The 13,124-nt window shown below is 38.1% G+C and overlaps 1 long non-coding RNA gene across 1 annotated transcript; it reads right to left on the bottom strand.

The window, feature by feature from the left end:
- Positions 1-11,647: 11,647 nt before the first annotated feature.
- Positions 11,648-12,637, bottom strand: LOC131431596 (uncharacterized). The gene is made up of 3 exons (XR_009229698.1): positions 12,272-12,637; positions 12,086-12,210; positions 11,648-12,015 (listed from the first exon to the last, which is right to left on the bottom strand). It is a non-coding gene; the product is annotated as an uncharacterized LOC131431596 (long non-coding RNA).
- Positions 12,638-13,124: the final 487 nt, after the last annotated feature.

Here is a 13,124-nt window from a genome sequence, read left to right as displayed (position 1 = left end):
AGTATTTGGTGGCCCTGCGGAGGATAGCTGTTACGTGCAATTTCGGTGCGTATCTGGAAACGGCATTGCGGAACCAACTGGTATTCGGAATCAAGCGAAACGATATTCGAAGCCGGTTGCTGGAGAGACGGGATCTGACCTTGGCGACAGCCCGTGACATAGCCGTTAGCATGGAACTATCACGGAAAGGGGGAGCTGAAATCGAAGGCGGCTCAACCAGACAGGAGGTACATGCTGTACATAATCCGACAGGTAGAAAAGAAAAATACACAAACAATAAAACGAATGAAACTGCGGGTAAACAATGCCCGATTGCTGCGAGTTGTTTTCGTTGTGGAGATAAATCTCACCTCGCGAATACGTGTAAACACAAACAAACTGTGTGTTCCTATTGCAAAATTAAAGGACATCTCGCGAAAGTTTGCTTAAAGAAGTGCGCCACCGTGAAAACTAATTCGAATTCGACGAATAAGTCAAATGCAGTTCAAACGAACTATGTTGACAATTGCGGCGAAAGCCAAAGTTCCGGGAGTGAAAAAACTAGGGAAGTTTGTACGGTCGAATCGTCGCGTTGCAAAAAGTTTTTACTGGACTTATCAGTGAACGGAAAGAATATTCGATTCGAAGTTGATACGGGTTCGCCGGTTGCTATTATCAATTCGGAAAATCTGAAAAGATTGTTTCCAAGAGTGCGGTTGCGTAAATGTGATACGAATTTAGTTAGCTATTGCTATACCGGTATTAATGTACTCGGTATTTTCGACGCGAGTGTTAATTACGGGGGAAAAACAATGAATTTGCCATTGTATGTTGTGCATTCTGAAAAGCACCCCTTGCTCGGCCGGGAATGGCTGAAAGAGATGCCGGTGGATTGGAACAAAGTTTTCCAGAACTCGAACGTGATAAATACGATTGCTGCTACTTCCCCTCCGTGTCGCGATGCTGCTTTGAAGGTGTTACTGAACAAGTACCCGGAAGTATTTGATGCCTCTATAGGGAGGATTTCGAATATTCAAGCTAACCTACCCTTGAAGAAAAACGCTCGACCAGTGTTTCTGAAGGCACGGAAGATACCGTTCAATACACTCAAATAAAAATTCACGTTCGATTCACTTGAAAAATCACGTAGAATGGTTTCAAATGTCAAATTGAATATTTTACGTGACGAAAATGAATGTTATACGAGCATTCCCTAAAATGAATAGAGTCATCACATAAAGTTCACGTGAATTGACCAAACGTCAAACAATCTACGTGAATTTTCAGTGTGAAAAACTCGATTTGAAAATGGCGAGCAGTGGCCCTCGAAGTGTAAGTAGTGTAAATATTTGTGAGAAAAGTTATTTAATTACAATTTTTTTACTCCATCGACCGGACCATACTAGTATGAAAGTTTCCATATGTTCAACTGGACCGAGTGCCTGCGTGAGTCCGGAAGTTTACCCGTTCCTGCCGAATGCTTCAAACAGACCGTCGGTATGAAGCTAGAGACACTGGAACCATGTAATGCGACTTCAACCTGCATCGGTAGTGTTGTGGGAGTTCTTGGATCTCGACTTCGGCTTCGGTTAGATGGCAGTGACAACGATTTCTGGAGGCTTGTCGATTTGAGATACCACGACGTTATTAGTTGCTTTTTAAGCCATTGGAATTATATGACAATTTTCTGAAATAAATGTTTTATATTTCATGGCATTTTTCATTTTATAGATTTATATCAAAATCTGAAATCTCCCTTTCGACTTTATCCAATATATAAAATAGTAATTTTCTGGTATCTAAATTTGATATGAACTGATAGATAAATGCAATATGAACAGTGCAATTCATTTTACCTATAAAACACGTAACTTTTACTGGATTATGCATTAAACAGCTTTTAAATGCCAGTCCATTAAAACTGTTGTGAGCACTTTCTTCTCGGCCGTCACAACAGTTCTGGCGACGAGGATGCAGATTTCGGATCAAGTTCTTGGCGAGGGCAGCAGCCGAAATGCTGGTACAGTTGCGGTAGTTCCACCATCATCTTTTGCGACAAGCGTAAGTTGAAGTGGATGCGGTGGGTGGAGCGGCTCGAAACCGCTTTCCACATCTACGGAATTGCGGATGAGCAAATGAGAAAAAACTTTCTGCTACATTACATGGGGTCCGATACTTACGATGTCATTTGCGACAAGGTTGCTCCGGAATCCCCAAGAGCGAAAACGTGCCAGCAAATTGTTTCGACGTTGGATGATTACTTCAGCCCTCAGCCACTCGAAATCAGTGAAAATTTTCGATTCAAGTGCCGGCGTCAAGGCGACAAAGACGCTGTTTCTGCCAACGAAACTATCGACGAGTATTTGGTGGCCCTGCGGAGGATAGCTGTTACGTGCAATTTCGGTGCGTATCTGGAAACGGCATTGCGGAACCAACTGGTATTCGGAATCAAGCGAAACGATATTCGAAGCCGGTTGCTGGAGAGACGGGATCTGACCTTGGCGACAGCCCGTGACATAGCCGTTAGCATGGAACTATCACGGAAAGGGGGAGCTAAAATCGAAGGCGGCTCAACCAGACAGGAGGTACATGCTGTACATAATCCGACAGGTAGAAAAGAATAATACACAAACAATAAAACGAATGAAACTGCGGGTAAACAATGCCCGATTGCTGCGAGTTGTTTTCGTTGTGGAGATAAATCTCACCTCGCGAATACGTGTAAACACAAACAAACTGTGTGTTCCTATTGCAAAATTAAAGGACTTCTCGCGAAAGTTTGCTTAAAGAAGTGCGCCACCGTGAAAACTAATTCGAATTCGACGAATAAGTCAAATGCAGTTCAAACGAACTATGTTGACAATTGCGGCGAAAGCCAAAGTTCCGGGAGTGAAAAAACTAGGGAAGTTTGTACGGTCGAATCGTCGCGTTGCAAAAAGTTTTTACTGGACTTATCAGTGAACGGAAAGAATATTCGATTCGAAGTTGATACGGGTTCGCCGGTTGCTATTATCAATTCGGAAAATCTGAAAAGATTGTTTCCAAGAGTGCGGTTGCGAAAATGTGATACGAATTTAGTTAGCTATTGCTATACCAGTATTAATGTACTCGGTATTTTCGACGCGAGTGTTAATTACGGGGGAAAAACAATGAATTTGCCATTGTATGTTGTGCATTCTGAAAAGCACCCCTTGCTCGGCCGGGAATGGGTGAAAGAGATGCCGGTGGATTGGAACAAAGTTTTCCAGAACTCGAACGTGATAAATACAATTGCTGCTACTTCCCCTCCGTGTCGCGATGCTGCTATGAAGGTGTTACTGGACAAGTACCCGGAAGTATTTGATGCCTCTATAGGGAGGATTTCGAATATTCAAGCTAACCTACCCTTGAAGAAAAACGCTCGACCAGTGTTTCTGAAGGCACGGAAGATACCGTTCAATACACTCAAATAAAAATTCACGTTCGATTCACTTGAAAAATCACGTAGAATGGTTTCAAATGTCAAATTGAATATTTTACGTGACGAAAATGAATGTTATACGAGCATTCCCTAAAATGAATAGAGTCATCACATAAAGTTCACGTGAATTGACCAAACGTCAAACAATCTACGTGAATTTTCAGTGTGAAAAACTCGATTTTGAAAATGGCAAGCAGTGGCCCTCGAAGTGTAAGTAGTGTAAATATTTGTGAGAAAAGTTATTTAATTACAATTTTTTTACTCCATCGACCGGACCATACTAGTATGAAAGTTTCCATATGTTCAACTGGACCGAGTGCCTGCGTGAGTCCGGAAGTTTACCCGTTCCTGCCGAATGCTTCAAACAGACCGTCGGTATGAAGCTAGAGACACTGGAACCATGTAATGCGACTTCAACCTGCATCGGTAGTGTTGTGGGAGTTCTTGGATCTCGACTTCGGCTTCGGTTAGATGGCAGTGACAACGATTTCTGGAGGCTTGTCGATTTGAGATACCATGACGTTATTAGTTGCTTTTTAAGCCATTGGAATTATATGACAATTTTCTGAAATAAATGTTTTATATTTCATGGCATTTTTCATTTTATAGATTTATATCAAAATCTGAAATCTCCCTTTCGACTTTATCCAATATATAAAATAGTAATTTTCTGGTATCTAAATTTGATATGAACTGATAGATAAATGCAATATGAACAGTGCATTACATTTTACCTATAAAACACGTAACTTTTACTGGATTATGCATTAAACAGCTTTTAAATGCCAGTCCATTAAAACCTACGTGAAAAGTGGGGTGGAAAATATTCACATAACTTTTCACGTAACTATAATATGATTATTATTTTGAGTGTATGATTAAATCAGTTGAGGATGAATTAGACAAGCTGATTGCCGAAGGTGTGCTAACTAAAGTCAATTCTAGTAATTGGGCGACACCTATCGTTCCGGTGAAAAAGTCGCACAATAGAGTGAGAATTTGTGGCGACTATAAACATACCGTTAACCCAAACCTCGTAATAGACAAACATCCCTTGCCTACTATGGATGAGTTGTTTGCTTCACTTGCTGGTGGGAAAAAGTTCAGCAAGATTGATCTTGTTCAAGCATACCTGCAGCTTGAAGTTGCTCCGGAGGATCGTGAAATACTCATCGTGGCCTTTACCGGCCAAACCGTTTGATGTACGGTGTTGCGTCGGCTCCAGCTATCTGGCAGCGACAAATGGAATCCACATTGCAAGGAATTGAAGGCGTGAGTGTATTCCTGGATGATATTAAAATTACGGGTGAGAATGATGAAGTTCACCTACGTCGATTGGAAGAAGTACTTCGACGACTGCACGGATGCGGAATACGAGTGAACAAGGACAAATGCGAGTTCTTTGCCGATAAGATTGAATACTGCGGATACTTGATCGATAAAGACGGTATCCACAAAATACGGAAAAAGGTGGAGGCGATTCAACAGATGCCCAGACCGAAGAACAGAGATGAAGTTCGATCGTTCGTGGGATTTGTGAATTATTACGGACGGTTCTTTCAGAACCTGAGTACGGTTCTATATCCGCTGAACAATTTGCTAAAAAATGATGTGCCTTTCAAGTGGACGAAACAATGCGAAGATTCCTTCAAGAAAGTGAAAGATCAGATGCAGTCTGACAGTTACCTTGTTCATTACTCACCTGAGTTACCACTGTTGCTCGCTACGGATGCTTCGCCCTACGGAGTAGGAGCTGTACTAAGTCATGTGTATCCTGATGGTTCGGAACGACCAATTCAATTTGCGTCACAGACTCTTAATCGTGTACAACAGAACTACATGCAAGTGGACAAAGAGGCGTATGCTGTTATCTTCGGGGTGAAGAAATTCTTCCAATACATTTACGGACGGAAGTTTACATTGCTTACCGATAATCAAGCGATTTCAAAAATCTTCGGAGAGCATAAAGGATTGCCGGTCATGTCTGCACTAAGAATGCAACATTATGCTACGTACTTGCAAAGTTTTGATTACGAAATTCGATTTCGTAAGTCAACCAATCATGCGAATGCCGATGCCATGTCAAGAATCCCATTGACAGTAACCGATCCCGAAAACGAGATTGAAGAATCAGATGCGATTGAGTTGAGCCAAATTGATACCTTACCCTTAACTGCTGCTGAGTTGGGTCAAGCCACTGCTGAGGACCAACTAGTTCAAAAATTGATTCAAGGAATCAAACACGGCCAACTGGTGGAATCCAAGGATCGTTTTGGATTAGAGCAGAATGAGTTCTCCCTGCAAAAAGGATGCTTGATACGGGGAATTCGAGTGTACGTGCCTGCTAGTCTTCGGAAACGTGTTCTGGAAGAATTACATTCTACTAATTTCGGGGCAACCCGTACTAAGTCACTAGCACGAGGATACTGCTGGTGGCCGGGGTTAGACCGAGGTATAGAGGAAATTGTTGCAAACTGCCCCGACTGTCAGTCGGTACGTGCTGAACCTGCTAAAATGAACTTGCATTGCTGGGAAACACCTAGTAAACCGTTTCAAAGAGTTCATGTCGACTTTGCTGGTCCATTCATTAATACTTATTTCTTCATTTACGTCGACGCGTTCAGTAAGTGGCCGGAAGTTCAAACATGCCGATCCATTACAGCTGAAAACACCGTCAATATGTGTCGTGAGATCTTCAGTAAATTCGGTATTCCGTCAGTGCTGGTGAGAGACCATGGTGTGCAATTTACGTCGGAGGTTTTTCAGCGATTCTTCAAGATGAATGGTATAGTACACAAAATGGGTGCACCATACCATCCGGCCACGAACGGCCAAGTTGAGCGTTACGTTCAAACCATCAAGCAGAAGTTGAAGACATTAAAGTGCTCTAGGTCTCAACTAAACTTGGAACTGTGTAACATTCTTCTTACATACCGAAAAATGATTCATCCATCAACGGGAAAATCACCGTCAATGCTCGTGTTCGGTCGACAAATTCGATCGAGACTCGACTTATTACTACCGAAGGACGAAACTTCAAGGAAGGTTGACATTGCTGTGAGGCAATTCTGCGACGGTGATAGAGTTCGTGTGCGTGATTTCTTATCAAATAGCAAGTGGAAATTTGGTAAGATTGCTGAAAAAGTCGGGAAGCTCCGATATGCTGTTCGTTTGGATGATGGGCGAATCTGGGAGCGTCACATTGATCACATAGTAGGTGTGGGCGCTAATCTACAAGGAGATTCGGTGGACACTCCAGATGCGGAGGAGTTCATTGAACGCTACGAGCCAACGCTTCTGCTGCGGTTGTTCCGGTGACTGCGTGCTCAAACGAGACTACTGGTACGACACCGGTGGTTGCTTGCGATGATACTGCAGAGACGAATGATGCTCCATGTCCGGAGCGTTCTTCCACTACAGAGATCAGACGATCTACAGCGATAGAGAAGTTGCCGTTACCTCGGCGGTCCGGTCGTATAATTAAACCTCCCCAGAGACTGAATTCGTAATTTTTTTTTACCGTGCAATGTAGAATTTCTTTTTACGAAGGGGAGAGGTGTTATATCCTGCCTAATATTATATAACCTTGCTACCTGTACATATATCATCATACTATTACTTGCCTTGTATACTTGAAATGTGTCCACCAGACTGTAAGATATTCTTGAAATGTTGCTTTTAAACCACGCGCACAAGGCGCGGAAGAAATTAATTAAATGTGTTAAATAAAGAGTATTAAAACCAATTTAGCTGTTGTGAGCACTTTCTTCTCGGCCGTCACAACACCGATGCTGCATAAATTCGCGTCATTATTTTATGTGTAATTTTTGCTCACGATATAATGCCACCGTGCCCACCGTGAATTTCTCACACCACCTCAATACGAAACAGCAGCGTGCAAGCAATAAAAAAATGCGGAAAAGTTTATGTAAACTTTTTCCAATTCCGGTTGTTTTAGCTAATATTTTATAATTTTGAGTTGCATTTTCAGATTCTTTGTGAAATTCTGCTACAAACACTACTTTTCAGTTCTGAAATCATCCTCGTAGAACGGAACAGTAACCGTATATACAAACCAATTACGTCTCGGCAAAGCAAAATTTCAAAATTCTAAGAATACTTAGTTATGATAAATTTGATTTCGAAAACTTAAGTGTTTTTGGTTTTTCGAAAATCGGTCTAGTTTTTGAATAATTGATCATAAACGCGATTTTCGCATTCTGCTACATTTCACCATAATGACGCAATTTCGCTTGGACAACTTTGACAGTAGCCGGAATGTAGCCAGCCTTCTGATGGTTGCCAGAATTCCTCACCAGCGGGTTAAACTGCAGATTATTCTCAACTCAAAGAGCAAATTCAGCAACTAGAAGTTCTATATGGAAGATCTAGAATAGAGCAGAAACTGGAACAAACGTATCCCCAGCAAGTCATTATATTTTTATTTATTCGACCAGTTCTTCTGTCAAATTTAAAACTGGTCTACGATGTCGTTCTATGTTTTGTATATTTGAAGCACGAGTGAAACACTGCTGGGGCTGCCAATTTTTCTTGTTATAAAATCCAGATTAAAATTTTGTAACTGACATAAATTATGCATCTAGAACTAGAACACTACTGAAAATGCCCTAAAGCTGCAGACCAGAGATGCTATTTATACAGATTTATCTGTATGTGTTATACAGATTTTTACATGCTCATACAGATTTAATACAGAGTACGGATTTTATACAGATTTCCTCAATTTAATACAGATTTATTCAGATTTCACGATAAGTAAGAAATAAAATATTAAACTTTTCTGTCTGAGCTATCTTTTAGTATTTGATTCCAGTGACGAGATAAAAGTCTGTCAAACAATGGAGAAATCACAAATTTATATGAAAATCTGTTGTGAAATCCATTTATATTATAATTTGAAAACAATTTGAACTGATATACAAGGAAGTAATTGCATCATGAAACTTTACCGTCAAACTGAGAGCTGTATGACCTTAACGTTGCATATAGGGCGTAGAAATTTTATGTCAAATAATGAAATCAACAATTTCAAACTAGATAAATAACTCGGTTGATTTTTCAGAAGGCCATAAGAGCAAGTAACAGTTTCTCTTTTTTCACTTTCTCACAATAATCGAAAGAAAGAGTAAACAAAGATAATTGTCACTTGCTCTTAAGGCCATCTGCAAAATCAACCGAGTTTATGGAATTACAATTCAATTGTTGTGGATATAAAAAAAATTCGTCGTTGAATATTATTGTGAACGCGGCAACGACTGATTGAGTCTACCATTCTACAACCACGTTGTCATTTTATTAGTGAATATAGATTAATACACACTTTTTGTATAAAGCTATACAGATTTTTTTTAAATATCTGGCATCTCTGCTGCAGACAGAGTGGGCGCGAGAAATTGTTTCGATTTCGATGCTAATTGACATTAGCAAACCTAGAGGTAGAGCGATATTAGCAGCAAATCATTGGAGCCCTATCAGATTCGCGACATGGACTTCCTTCAACCCAAAGTTCAAGAGCTTTGCCGAAAAAATTAAAAAAAAAATCGCAAAACATAGGACACAAGATGGTCGTCAAATATTTTCATTTGGATGAATCCATAGATAATAAATATAACCTGAACAGAAATTTTGAATCGTTGGCTAGTTTTAAGCATAATGCTTTTGCATATAAACCGGCGGCCACGCATTTTATAAACACAAAACCTAAAAGCCAAACTGTATAACGATTGTAATTTCTCCATCGAAGACAGTGAACACACTATATTTGGGGAAATATTTAGTGACCGATGAATACGGCGTTTATTTTGTATTCAAAAGAATTGTCGTATGCTCTAATGATAATCATATTTACGAAATGCATTTTATAGAAGAAAACTTTTCCATGATAAAATTAGATGAGTCTACTTGTAAGCTAATTGGAATTTCTACTAAAACTAAAACTTTCTTGAGCAAATTGCTTACACACTACACATAGACTAAATTTACAAGAATTTTATACAAGGGGCAAATCACTCTAAACTTTGTCTGAACTCAAACAAGTTTTACCGGGAGTAAAAAAGTTTAGCAGGGATCTCGCTGGATTAGAATGGGATTAGAGAGGTTTAGCCAAAATCTGTAAAAGCTTTATTTTGACATAAGAGGCTGTAAACGTGGGAGCAGAGATACCAGATATTTTCATAGAAAATCTGTATTGATTTATATAAAAAATTTGTATTTATCTGTATTCACTAATGAAAGGAAATTTCGGAAATAAAATTATGTTTAAAGATGTTATTCCATTAGATTATTGTTATAAAATGGCAGATGCAAGGAGCTTTCCTTTATATCGTAAGCAGAGCTGCAAATTGTCATTCATGTCAAATGACCTTGACAGACTGACTAAAATCATCGTCAACTGTAATCGGTACGGTCAAAGTGTATGTCAAATGAGATACTCGATAGTTCAATGACCAAGTAGAAGTATACTCAGTCAAAGACAGGTGACGCATTTTGTTCTCTCTCTCATTCTCCTATTCCCTGTTGAAGTAAAAAAATTTCATGAGAGTACTAACATAAACAAAAATTGATAAAGTTAATTTTTTTTTGTAAAAAGTCATCGGATTTCGGAGTTTATTGGTGTACATGAATTCAATTCAATGTTTATGCTGCTTGAATAATATTTAGTCACATCGTAATCAAGCAGTGACAGGAGAAATGAAGATAATATCAATCGCATCGGCAATCAATGAGCGTCCTGGTGAGTATAATATCAAGAGAATTTAAGTTATGACAGATCGGCTCTCAGACACTCAATATATGATGATTGGTAGAGCCTGGTTGGCAGCAGTCCAGTGACATAAACTTTCCAATCATCGTCATGCAAAGTTGCTCGTTGATAGTGACATTTAGCAGCTCTGATCGTAAGTCCTTGCCTTTTTTTCGTTTGAAAATGATGACTTGGAATTCAAAAAAGGAATTCAAAAGACCAATACGCAACGTCAAGTCAGGTCATACAACTTTTCAGTCTGAAAATAAAGTTTCATGACGCCATGACTTCCTTGAACATCAGTTCAAATTGGTTTCAAATTATGATATAAATGTATTTCAGCGTTCATCATTAAACAGCTGCACGAAAAAATTTTCATTTTAATATGGCCAATCAAACACGCTCAGACGAAAAAGTTTCATTACTTCTTTTTTACTTTTTGTGATATCTGTATAAATCTGTATTTAATTTAAGAAATCTGTATAAAATCTGTACTCTGTATTAAATCTGTATGCGCATGTAAAAATCTGTATTTAATTTAAGAAATCTGTATAAAATCTGTACTCTGTATTAAATCTGTATGCGCATGTAAAAATCTGTATAATACAGATAAATCTGTATAAATGGCATCTCTGCGTGGGAGCTCGAATGACAGATACACTTCAAACAAGATTAGGAAAAACTTGGTTGGATTAGTTTTAAATTACCCAAACTTATCTAGACTAGTTGGAATTAAATGAGATTAGAGAAAATTATTTTGGAATGACATGAGTTTATTAGTATGAGATTGTCTAGAGCTTAGACTGATTTGCCCCTTGATTTTATACAATCAAACGAAAAAATAAAATCGATTATTCTTCTGAATTTATTGACTTTTGAACGACTTTTTCGGAAGAAATTTTCAATACAAGGAGCTCCTTGAACGAAATATAATAACCGCATTACGTAGTTCAAATGCAATATAAATCTGTTTGAAGCTAACTTTACAGCAGTATACCCTGATGACAATCACAATTATGAATCTTTCTTATATAATATTTTTACGTTTCATTATCATCCTGATCTCGAGTCATTTCATTTACCATATGAAATTATGCAATTACTGTTTCCTATACAAGTACAACTCATATCTTCATTATACAGTTTTTTATAATAACAAAAAATTGTTGGTTTTGGGAATCGTTCGAATATTCAACTCTACACGCTGCCAAAAAATTACCTAATTTTAAGTACTTTTCACACAATAGAGGGGTTGTGTGCAGGAAGTCAATTTTGGGTAAAATGGGTTTTACTTATTTTTGAGTAAAAGCGTCAATAGTACTGATTAGGTAGAAACTACGCAAGCGATATAGAAATCAGCTTGGGTAATTTGATTTCAGTTTTCGTTCGATGGTTTGAAAAATAAAATTAAACGCAAAAAATGATGTCAACTATGATTACGTTATTTATTCAATATTTATCATTTTACATATTTCAACAATGTAATGAAAATTAAATCTGTTCGCACATTTATGGGAATTCATGTTCATTGTATTTTGCAATTAGAGCTGCAACAGTATTAGATCTACAGACTATTGTTGTTTATAAAAAACTAACAAAATCGAATAATTTTCTTAATTTTCTTAGCTTCAAAAATTTTGAAAAATGTGTCTATAGTCTCTATATATCGATGACCGCAAGGCAAAATATTTTTATCAAATACAATAAACATAGGTCCTTCGTTAAATACCGGTGCCACACATACAATGTGCGGCATGCATGCTAATTCACTATATTGTTTGACGACCTCGTAGTCTGTTTTGCCAGGAACCATCTAAGAGAAGAAAAAAAAATGCATCACAATATGCTTGTTAAAAATTGAAAATATAATCAGAAATCATTACCTGTATTCATTTAATCAAAGGTGTAGCCAGAATCTCTTCGACTGATAATTTATCATCATCTGCTGTACGTTTAATTCCACGGTTAGTTAATTTTTTCAGTATCCGCAATGTTCCTCTCACATACTCTGAAACGGTAAAAATATTTTTCATATATTTGAGCATAAAAATATTTAAACAAAATCTCACTGTTTTCCACATCTCTCCATTTACAATCGAGCATCAATCCAAAGTTGTTGAAGCCTTTCAAAAGCTTGTTGTACCTATAAACAAAAAGCACGTATATTTAGAGATTCGACCGTGAGAGTAATGCTCCAAATCTGACCGATAGTTTCTGCCATGCAACACACAAAATTATTTTCACCCAACAGCAACTTATTGAAGTAAACTAAACTGTTGAGTGAAAACTACTCAATCGATACAGTACTTTTCACCCAACAATAAAAAACATGCTTGATTACTTCATGTTAGGTAAATTTAAGTCAACCGTTGGGTTTTTTTTTTTGGCAGCGTGTAATACTATGTTCACACTGGCCGAAAATAACATGTTTTAACGAGAGTAATATAAAGTTAAAACCGCACTGTTCACACTAATGTCGTTTTCGCTTGAAAACTCAGTTTCGAAACCGGGTTAGTTTTCTCTAGCAAACACTTTTTCTGGCAGCGTTGCGTTCATCTTCTGTTTCGTTGGTATTGGTGAATTAACGTTGGAAAACTATTCCAACCTCTCCATTCTTTAAAAGTTAGTTTTAAATACTTTTAATTGATTTTAAAATGAATAGAAAAAGGAGCGACATGATAACAAATGTGATTACAACTTTATTGGCAAGTTCTGAGAGTAACTCCAGTAGCTCGGAAGAGGAGTCTTCAGACGAATTTGAGGAATTATGTCTCGTTTATGCAAAAACCGATTTAGGACGGAAGAAAATTCGGCTATCGAATTTTTACGAGGAAATCGTTGAAAAATATTGTGAAGAAGCTGTAAGCATTTTGCCAAAAGTGAACGCGAAAAAAAAATCTTGACTTGAGAGAGCGAAGGAGT

The sequence above is a fragment of the Malaya genurostris genome, chromosome 2 (genome assembly GCF_030247185.1).
Source record: "Malaya genurostris strain Urasoe2022 chromosome 2, Malgen_1.1, whole genome shotgun sequence".
In the NCBI taxonomy this organism is placed as follows: domain Eukaryota; kingdom Metazoa; phylum Arthropoda; class Insecta; order Diptera; family Culicidae; genus Malaya; species Malaya genurostris.
The sequence above is the reverse complement of the archived record's forward strand: the minus strand, read 5'-3'. Positions and strand labels throughout refer to the sequence as shown.